Raw genomic sequence first — 11437 nt, 5'->3', positions numbered from 1 at the left:
ACCACCTGCGGGGTGAGAAATAAATAGCCGGAAAGGTCTGCATTTTTCTCCTTCTATTGCCAGACAGAAAAGCTCATGATTCACAGGGCATCCCAATGAATAACACTCAGAGGGACTTGCCTCAGGGACAGGGCAAAATGAACTCAAGATGAAATGCACCAGAAATTGTAATCTGTGGGTGAATGTGAAGATTGGTCCTCCCTTTTTTTAAGAGTCTGTGAAGGATATTGAGGACCGGGGATGCAGCGCACTCAGTGATAGAACACTTTAGAGTCTGTGAAGGATACTGAGGACAGGGGATGTGGCTCACTCAGTGATAGAACAGTTGCCTATGTGCACAAGGCCCAGGTTTCATTTCCATTGTAGTGCTCCCACAAACGATAATTGAATGCTTATGCTAAAATTAATTGTGGCATAATTAATAATTATTGTGGAATGTAATAATTATTGTGGGAAATAATTATTGGAGAATGTAGAACAAAATTCCACAATTTATGAGAGAAAATAAGGTAAAAGCTGGGAAAGCAGAAAGAGGTGTTACTGTGGTCAGGTCTGCCTGCTGTGTGTGAGGTAGATGACATCATTTGAAGTCAGAAATGGTTCGTTGCTGTTGTGGACGAAAGTTCCCACAAAAACCCTACAACTTCACACTGGACTTTCTTCTGCAAGGCTGATGAACCCTTTAGAGCTCCAGAGATTGTGGAGAGTCTGGGATGTTGCAGGTTCAGAGCCTAACTGCCATTTATCTCAGGCAGCATTAGCCTCTAAATAGCCATTTCCTTGCCCATCTCTATTTCTGACCTATCATCCCGTAACTAACAGATAAAAAAAAAAAAAAAAAACAACAAACCCTTTTTGAAAGGTATTTATTAACAAGCCACCCGGTCCCACCAACCAAAAAGCTAAGAATGTCATCGATAGCATCTGAGACCGTAGTAGAAGTCCCCATTTTGCCATGACCCGCCTACTGTATCTGAAAAGTGTCTTGATTTATGACATTTCTTTGTTCTGTTACTATAAAAGCTTCAGGGAAACAGCTTCCACAATGGACCATGGAATTTGGGGATAAGTCTGTGGTCCTGGGCCATGGTCAGTCATATTTGGTTCCAGAATAAACTATCTCGTAGTTACGCTTTTGCATCGACACTGCAAGCTCAGTGAGTGAAGAGAAGGGGTATGGGATGATGCTCGAGCTGGCCCAGAACTTTAAGGTAGATTTGCAAAAGTCAGGAAGGAAGAAGAGCCTTCAGGGAGAGGAACGCGGACTAGAAGGAGGCCAGCCAAAAGCAGTCTTGCTTGGCTGTAATTTGGTAATGGCGGAGGCTCTCTGCTTCCTAAGTGTGGATACATGTGACCAGCCACCTCCTGCCACTATACCTTCCCACTAGGACGGACTGAAGCCCTCAAGCTATGAACCCAAATAAACCACTCCTTCCTTAAATTGCTTTTGTCAAGGTATTTTGTTGAAACCTGGAGTTAAGTAGTGTAGGAGGAATAAGAGGAGGGTATCTTTTGCTTTGTATAACACCTCGGAGGGATTTTTCGGTATCTTTGTAAGAAAGCATAATATTAATGTCTTTGTGGATTGGCTTGGATGGCTGTATACCTCATTTATATACATGTGTGTATGCATCTGTCAACAAAGGGTGATTTTAAAAGACACAGGTAACCAAAAAATCAAGGTGAGAAGCCTAGTGTTGAATCTGAGGAGGTAAAGACACTGCAAACACAAGAAAGAGCTCAGGAGAGGAACCCACTAGAGCGGCAGGAGATGTAGCTGCTCAGAGAGAACTGGAAGGTTCCGGAAGGCTTAAAGGGCAGGCCCGCTTTTCCAGTGATTCCTGGAAGTTTCTCCTTCAGTTGCTCTTGTCCCAATATCAATAAAATGCTGTTGGTTTGAATGAGAAATGTCCACCATAAACTCAGGTGTTTGAACACCTCATCTCTTCCCTGTGGCTGGAGGTGTGTGGGGAGGTCTTGGAACCTTTAGGAGCTGGAGCCATGCTGGAGGAAGATGGCTCCTGGGGGGCGGGACTTGCGGGTTTCTAGCTCTCTCTCTCTCTCTCTCTCTCTCAGTAGTTCCCTTTCTTTCTCTCTCTCCCTCTCTCTCCCTCTCTCCCTCTCTCTCCCTTCCCCCCCCCCCCCCCCGTTTCATTTGTGGCCGCTAAAGGGTGGCCCTCCCTTTCCCCCCCCCCCCCCCCCCCCCCGTGTTTCCTGTGTGCAGCTGAAGTGTGAGCCCTTCCTTTCCCGCCGCCCCACCTCCTCCCCATGATGAACCCTCTATCCATCTGGAATTCTAAGCCAAAATGAATTCTTTCTTCCTTAAGTAGCTTTTGGTTGTGGTGTTTTATCACAGCAACAGAAAAGCAACTAATCCAAATGCCAAGTGTGTCGTAGGTGTTCTATAAATAATGACATTCTGGCACACTGTAATTAGCTGCGGGCCATGGTCCTTGAGTGGAAATTTCAGTGTGTCTTGGGGTGGTGAAGGGAACAGGGAGCTTCCATTAGGTTCTTGCATAGACTCCTGAGGAGAGGGAGACACTTTTATTTCCCCTGTGGACTGGCCGCTCGTTTCGCTGTCCCAGCTCCTGGCAGGAAATAATAAAACCTGTTTTCATCAGGCTGTATCTGGAACATATGCAGGGCAATTGCGTTCAAAGCATACTGCCACAGAACACATCAGTGCGTCACTGACATCACCTGGGTCAGGGGATTTTTAACTTTCGAAATTGAATTTATAGGTCAGGATCTGTGGTGATTCCTGAAAATCATATTTAGTGGAAGCATGTTGCTAATTACTGTAAATGAACATACATCTTCACATGTATTAAAGTCACAAAGGCAGCAAACGAACTCCAGAGGGAGTGAGAAAGAGCCAGGACAGCTGCAAAAACGTGACCTCACTAACTTAAACCCAGGACATGCCTGTGCAGGGTTCCCAACCCAGCAATTTGGTCCTCCTCCATCGCAAATCCCACCCTATGATGTAATACCAGGGTGGTGTTAGTGCTGCCTCTGTGTGTGACCATGTGTGGAGTGCATGTGTGTGTGGAGGCCAGAGGGCCACATTAGGGGTCTTCCTCTGTCCTTCGCCACTTTATTTATTTATTTATTTATTTATTTAATTAGTTAGTGTGACTTGCTGATGTAAGTACTATGGTGCGCTTGTGGAGGTCAGAGGACGACTTGTGGGAGTTGGCTCTCTCCGTCCACCATGTTGGTTCTGGACACTGAATTCAGAGCCTTGTACATTCTGGGCAGGCATCTGCCTGCTGAACTATATCCCCTCAGGCCTACTCCTTGAGTTCTGTATTAATTGAATTTTCATTTTAATCTATATTACTTAATTTCACATACCCCTCAGGTATCTACACTTCTCTTCTGCAGGTAGGGAGAGTGAGAGGCAGAGCCAGCCGTGAAGTGTGCTAATGATGTGATTCACGCTCATAAAACCTCAAACCTCAGAGCCTACTCTTAGACCTTGTAATAGAAACAGAATAATATCAATCAATGATTGAAAATCAAGCTTCAGGCCAGTCAAATGGTGGCAGGGGGAGTGGAGGAGGGAACAACTGAGACCAGAGGTACTGATCCATATGTTCAAAAATGCTGTAATGAAAACCATTCCTTTGTAATGCTAAATCAAGAGGCTAATTTCATAAATTATGATTTACATAAATTATATGTAAAGAACACCAAGTATCAGAATGATTGGATTTCTTTGCTTGTGTTTTCTAGAATGCCACCCGAAGGTCTCTGTCCTGTCCTGGGATCTCTCTGAGCCTGCCTGCTGCTCTGGCCGGCTGGCTGTCATTCACCCCGGCTCCTCCCCAGCTTCCGAAGGCTTCCTTTGCCTTCCCTACCTCCACCCGACTGCCCATTGCGAAGTCCAAGAGAATGGGCCTCACAGACGGAGAGCTTTCCTTGGGCAGAAGGGAAAGAAGAGAGCTAGGCTCTGCCTTAGCAGGTGGGTCAGGGAAGGGCTGCAGCAATCCTTGCACTGATCAGCTGTGACCTACTTTCTTTCCGGTGGAGCTGGGATTCTGGCTCCTCCAGGAATCCCTCCTCCCTTCTCTCCGGGGTGAGCAGGAGCTTTTGCCTACTACCCTGTGTCCTACTTTCTTGGTTTCTGTTATCCCAAGGCTGTCTGTGTGCTACACACAACAGTGTGCAGTTGAGTTCTGGTCTCCCCATCTCTTCCTGCGACGCTGAGCCTAGAGCACCTGCTGTGCTCTGACGAAGGCACACTGATCCTCAAAGCCAGGATGAATTATGAATTTTCTTTTCTGTACTGTCTTCTCTTGGCCTTTTGGGTGAACTTATCATAGAACATTTTAAAAATACCGATTTTGTTTTATATTTTTAATATTTTTTATTGTGTGTGTGTGAGCCTCCATGAATGTATGTATACCATCTGCATGCCTGGTGTCTGCAGAGGCATGAAAAGAGCTTCAGATCACCTGAAACTGTAGTCATAGGCAGTTGTGAGCCCCCATGTGGGTGCTGGGACCCGAACCCGGGGCCTCTACAATTGTAGCAATCTTAGCTGCTGAGCCATCTCTCCAGCCCCAGGAATAGCTGTTTATTTTTAAATGAATTTTATTTTTGGAATAAGATAAAATCATTTTATGTCATTACTGAAATGCTCCAGCTTCCCACCTTCTCCTGCTGACCCCCACCCCTTCCCTTCCTCGTTCCTCTGGAGTCACATATATTCCTATTTCCTTCCCCCTTCCTCTTCTCTCAGGTCTCCTCCCCCCTTCCTTCTCATGATCCCCTTTTCTACTTTCGTGGTTCATACATGCACAAGAATTTAAACACAGATTTTGCATATGAGAGCAGATAGTACTTACCTTCTGAGTATGGCTTATTTTGCTTAACAGAGTGGCTTCTAGTTGCATCCATTTCCCTGCAAATGTCTTGATTTCATGTTTCTTTACAGCTGAATGCATTCCATCGTGCCTACGCATCACAGCATCACAGTCTCTTTGTCCGTTCATCTGTTGATGGATGTGGTCTAGGCTGGTTCTGTTTTTTAGTTGTTGCTAATAGCACAGCAATAAATATGGATGTGCCTACAAGTTCTCCTGGTGTAGTTCCAGGGATGGTGCACCTGGGTGGCGTAGTTGTTCTGTTTTTAGATCTTTGAAGAATTTCCATGTTGATTTCTGTAATGACGGCGTCAGTTTTGTGCATCAGCAGTGACTAATGGCTCCTCTTTCCCCATAGCCCCATACTCGTCATTTCTTTTCTTAAAGGTGGCCATTCTGATTGGAGTGAGATGGACTCTCAAAGCAGTTTAAATTTCCATTTCCATGATGGCTGAAGTTGTTGAACATTTGTCCAAATATTTATTGACCATTTGTATTTCTAATTTTGGAGAACACTATCAGTTCACCAGCCCACACATTGTTTAGATGATTCATTTATTGATCGATGTTTCATTTTGCAGTTCTCTATGTATTCTAGATACTAATCCTTTGTTAGATGTATAGTTGCTGTCCTTGTTTATTTCTTCTAGGACACAGTGAATTATCGAGGGAAGTGAGGGCAGGCACTCAATCAGGAAGTCAAGACAGAAGCTGTGTAGGAACATTGCTTCCTGTTCTCAGACTCATGCTTAACTCGCTTTTTTATACAGCCCAGAACTACCTGCCTAGGGAACAGAGCCACCCACAGTGGGCTGGGCCCTCCTGCATCAGTTAATAATCAAGGCACTCCCCCATGGACACGTGTACAGGCCAATCTGACACAATTCCTCACAGCTTTCCTTGAGCCTGACTTGACTCTAGGCTGTGGCGATTAAAGCTAACCAGGACAGTTGGCGAATCCTTTCTCCCATTACGTGGGCTACTTCCTCCTTCTAGAAATTGTTTCCATTGTGTAGAAGTTTTAAAATTTCACATAATCCCCAATTGTCAACTCTTTGGTTACTTCCTGTGCAACTGGAGTCCTTTTCAGAAAATGCTCATCATGTGGTATGTTTCCGTACAATTACCGTTTGCTCATTTGCCGACTACAGGAAACATTAGAGTTCCCTAGGCAGAGGTCATGCCTCGCTTACATATGCCCTCTCCCAGGGGCTAAGATGGCTTCTGTCACTCAGGTTTTGTCAGAACCAGCCTGGACTATGCCCAGCTAACTGATGGACTGTGCTCAGCAGGAGTGAAATCAGACTGGTTTTTGAATAGGGATGATGTCATACAGTCTGCACTTCAAGGTAATGGATGTGGCATGTTATTTGAGACCCGTAGGTCTTGGCATAATTGCTAGTGTTTTAATGTGTTCGTGTAGCTTTGGGGAAATAAACAGAACTCTTCAGGGCCATTTTCAGAGATTACCAAGACTGATTGCAGAAAATAAGGCTTCCAAAAGGGCCCTGGCCTGCCGCCTCACTGGCCAAAGCTCTGAGTGTGAGTTCCTGGAGCTCAAAGAAGACCTAGAATAAAGCCTCATCATCTTTGTATTCATCATGCTAGTCTTAGTTAGTAGTCTTAGCTTTTTCTTTTAGGATTGACTTGCATTTGACATACAACATTTTCAAACATCCTATAAGGACTTAGTTTTTGATTCAAAAATGACATCTCTTCTGATCTACAGGAATCATATTTGGAATCTATTTCAACCAAAGCTGAATTGCCGGTGCACGGTCATCCCAGCATGCATCCTGCCAACCACTGCCTTGGCATGCTCTAAGCACCATTCATTCTTACACAAAGTCACAAAGACAGCGTCTGCTGATGTTTCAAAGGGAAAAGCCCAGGGTTGGCCTTGCTAAACGATTCGTGAGGTCAAAGTCCCTGCTCTTAAATCACATTTCAGAAGAATCTAGCAAAAGGGAAACCAATAGGAAATAGTGATGTTAGAATTATTTAGGATCATTTAAAACCAAGGAAAGGGATTATCTGTTGATCAGTGTGTGCCAAAGGATGCCAAGTCATAGAAATCATTTGGAGGAATTTCTAGGACTTTTAGTGTTTTGTTGCTAGCTGGGTGTTGCTACCAGCAAATGTATGATTTTTCTGTAGAGAGATTAACATACGCTCATTTATGAGTACTATCTCTAAAGATGAAAAATGTGGTCTGGGTCATCCAGCTTTGGTCAGACCCTTTAATGTTTCAGGTTTTTACAGTGAATAAGGACAGTGAACTTGTCCTTGCCCTGCGGAGTCCACAGTTAGAAGGACTGGCAACCTCAGTGATCATGCTGGTGACAAGATTACACACAGGGACTTAATGAAGAGTAGAGGATGGGCTGGAGATGGAGCTCAGATATTCAGTGCCTGCCTAGCATATGGTGTATACGTGTAATCCTAGAATTTAAGAATGAGGGCAGGAGGATCACTGAAGAAGGGAGAGGACTAAACATCCAAGCAAACCCATTTCCTCTCCTTGCTTACGCACAGTGAATTGTTAAAAACCCGTCAGCATGTGAGCCCTCTCCTGCCCATACGCAGGAGACAGTATGTTACCAGGTACTGCGGCAGGTGTTTGCCCCATGCCCCATACCCACAGCATTCAAGGCCAGCAGATTTCTGGGAGGGGACCTGGATTCTGGGGTTGAGAGCTTTTAATCTGCCTTGTTAGAAATTCATGGCCCCTCCCATGAGGAAGAGTTGGAACTTCAAGGCAAAGTGACCTTGAAGAGCCGGACTCCATCCTTACCCTTCCTACAGGATTCAGAGTCTGGGTCCACTCTGAGCACTGAGGTTCCTGTGATTCAGGAGTCATGTGACTCCCCAGTACATGTCCATGGATGGCAATGCACTTGTCTTTCCCTTGGAGGAACTGGTATGGCTGGGGCTGTGGTCCAGGCCTTGCAGTTGACTGGGATTGATTACCCCTGAGTACCTGCATTGTTAGCTCCCTTGTGGAAGTGAGCCTGTAAGGAATGACCATAGATGGGATACCCGTACCGCTCACATAGCACCTCAAACATTGACCAAAGTTGATGTTAAAGTTTTGCATTAAAACTAGAATTGCTTCTATTTTGGTTAGCTGTTAAATATCAATTTAACTCATATTTCTCTCTTTAAGCAAAAATGTATTTGGAGGCCGTAGGAATTAGCTTGGCAGCCTGATCTTATTCCCTGGCCTTGGATCTTGGTGGCTACAGTGATATTTCGTCTGTCCTGAATACCTTAGATAAAGATGTACAGACACAAGTTGTATCAATTATTTTTCTCATGGCTATGACCAAATTCCAAATTCCTGACAAGAACCATCTTAAGGGAGGAAGGGCTTACTTGGGGACTCAGTCCATCATGGTGGGGAAAGCATGGTAGCAGGATGATCACACTGCTCTCTGCAGGCAGGAAGAGGAAGGCAGACAGGAAGCAGGCCTGCCTATAACACCTGCAGTTCTGTCTGGAGAGAGCCACTTCCCCCAGTGAAGCTCCACCTCCTTCCCCAGCAGCACCACTTGCTAGGGACCAAATGTGGGAATGCAGGAGCCTGCAGGCACAGTGCACATTCAAACCCTAGCATGTATCTGTCAGCAAATGGAGCATCCACCTCATAATGGCTTTAGGAAGCATGGATGATTCTCGTGTTTGAAGTCCAGAGGCAGATGCAGGAGAGATGGCTCAGTGGTTAAGAGTGGCTGATGCTCTTGCAGAAGACCTGCGTTCAGTTCCCAGAATCCACATGGTGGCTCATAGTTCCAGGGGTCCAACGCCCTCTTTTGGCCTCCATGGGTATTGCATGCACATGGCGCACATGCAGGCAAAACACTAATACACATAAAATTTTAAAAAACACTGAAAAAAGTCTAGAGGGCAGCCAGTCAAATGCAGTCTCAGTGGTGCCATGGAAACCCCAGATGCCACCTTCCCTCTCCTTCCTCCTTAGGCTGCTAGTTGTCTGTGTATTTTGGCCTCAGGGTTGCAAAGCTGTTGGTGTCCCCGTGGTCAAGCTGCATTTTCCCGTGTGTGAGCCACTTTATCTGAGCAGCAAAACCCTTCCCGGAGCTTGCTGCTCTGTTTTTGTCTCTGGTTAGAGCTGCAACCCAGCTAGAGAGAAGCTAAGAGATTGCGGAACCGGCTTTCCAGTGTTCACAATCCAGGAAGGCTCGAGTGGGTGATGTGGGTTGAGTTGAGTGTTATGCTGGAGACCTGGAGGACCTTCCACAGAAGGCACTGTCCTTCCCCTATCAGGAGACAAAGGAACCTGTTGCCAAGTGCCAGAGGCCGATCCAGGTTGAGTCACTCTGACTCCAGAGTCAACGCAGGCGTCACCACCTCAAACGGTCCCCTTCTTCAATCCTCAAAGTTCCATTCAGTTCAATCTGTATTCAGTGAGCATCTGCTGTACCACACTGAGGGCACAGAGAGAGCTGCAGATGAATTGTCCCTACCCTTGAGCAATGAACCACTGTGCTGGAGAGAGCATGCCGCACACAGACCTCCGATGTCAGGTGGAGCAAGTCCCTGGGGAACCAAATTAAATGATGGGTATCTGCGGTGGGTTGGAGGTGGTGGGGGTCAGGAGAAATAGAGAGGAAGTCTCTGTGGAAGGAGGTTTATCTGGGCCACCTTCATGGAGATGTTTCTTTAAAAAGTGTTGAGGTGTTTTGTTTTTGTTTGCTTTACCTATTGCATTCTGGGTCATCTCAAGCATCGTTTATGTCCGCAGTCCATGCTGAGGTGTGTAGTTTTTTCAAAGTAAGCCAACTAACCATATTTTGCTGATTTAATGTCCCCACAAAAGCCATAATCTTGCCTTTAAACCAAACTATATCTACTTTTAAAATTCATGAAGCAAAGCATTCCTACAGGGCAATGAACACAAGGCAATTTAAAATCAGCACAAACCATTATATGTTTCCTTAAACAAGTTAAAGTATCCGGTGGAATTCGGCAAAATTTGTGTATTCTAGCTGCATACAAGTAAAAAGAACAGAGCAAAAGATAACGTGCTTCGGGGGAAGAGAACCAGTTACAGTGACGTTGGATGGAAGTGGAGGCAGAACCTTTTTAATTACAGATTTTAGCAAAAGAAAAGTCCACGAGTAAAATGGGGACGGGCAGAATGTTTACAGAAGAGGAAGAACAAACGGCTAAAGGCATAGAAAGAACAGAAATGTCGGGGGACAGAAAACAATGTTCCTGTCTGTTTAATTAACAGAGAGTTGATTATTAGTACAGCCATTTATTGTGGGTGTGTGCGCATGTGCCGTGGTGCAGACGTGGTCAAAGGACAATGTTCAGGTGATGAACGTTTCTTCTCCTGCCGTGTATGTTCCAGGGGTGGAACTCACACTGTCAGGCTTGCCAGCAAGTACCTTTACCCACTGAACCATTTCTCTCTGGCCCCAACAAAGATTTTTTTTTTCAAAGAAAAAATTCACTGGCAAAAATGTGGTGAGATGCATTTCATACCCTGCTGTAGGGCTGGAAAATAATATAATTGTTCTTCTGGGAAGCAATTTAGGAGAATGTTCCAAGAAACAGAGAACCTGGCATGGTGGTATGTGCCTGTAATCCTAGTACTGAGAGGCAGAGGTAGGAGGGTCCGGAGCTCAAGGCTATCCTCGACTACAAGAGACCTTGCCACAGCAAACCCAAATAGACAGACAGACAGACAGGACTCCTAGAGGTTGTCCATACTCAGGTGGACAGTTTCACCCCTGTGTGCATACAGCTAGCAGCTAAGTCATTGGACTTAATGGGTTATAGAAAAATAAGTGAAGACATAAAGGCTTTTATACCCAGTAATTCCATCTCTAGAAGCATCCTAAGGAAATAATTTGAAATGTGGGCACAGATACACGTGTCCAGATAGTTATTAGAACTGTAATAATAAAACTATAGAAATGTAGGTCTGAAATACAAAGGCATCAGACCCACTCTGGCGCATCTGTCTTGCAGTGTTGTGGTTTATAGCAGACATTTGAAACCCTAATGATGTGGAGAAATACGTCGTAGGCAGGCAGGTAGCACAGCTACCAAGCTAAAAAGGATTTCACAGGAAAATTTTGGAAGGAAATGTCAAAATGCTCAGTGTTTGTGTTGGGTTGCAGTACTTGGGAATCTTTTTTTTTTCATTTTTTTATACTTTCTAGTTTTCTGTGATGATGTTTGATGCTTGGGCTAAAAAAAGAAGAAAAAACATGGAATGATCATAAACACAACCCTAAATCTGCCAGGTAACAAACAGTGCATGTCCTTAGTTTCATCAGCCTTGACACAGAACCTTGTGGATGGAAGGTGAATCTACAGTTCACGGTGCATGTTAAGAAGAACATGGTGCCCAAGGAGCAGCCATTTGGGAGGCTGAGGCAGGAGAGTCTCTTGAGCCCAAACATTTCAGCCGGCATTGCCTGCATAGTGACACTCCATCTTTAAATACACACACACACACACACACACACACACGCACGCACGCACGCACGCACGCGCACACAGGCATTGTCTCAGGGGAGGTGAGACCACTT

Source organism: Nannospalax galili, unplaced genomic scaffold (assembly GCF_000622305.1).
Source record: "Nannospalax galili isolate Female #2095 unplaced genomic scaffold, S.galili_v1.0 scaffold1350, whole genome shotgun sequence".
NCBI lineage: Eukaryota > Metazoa > Chordata > Mammalia > Rodentia > Spalacidae > Nannospalax > Nannospalax galili.
The sequence above is the reverse complement of the archived record's forward strand: the minus strand, read 5'-3'. Positions refer to the sequence as shown.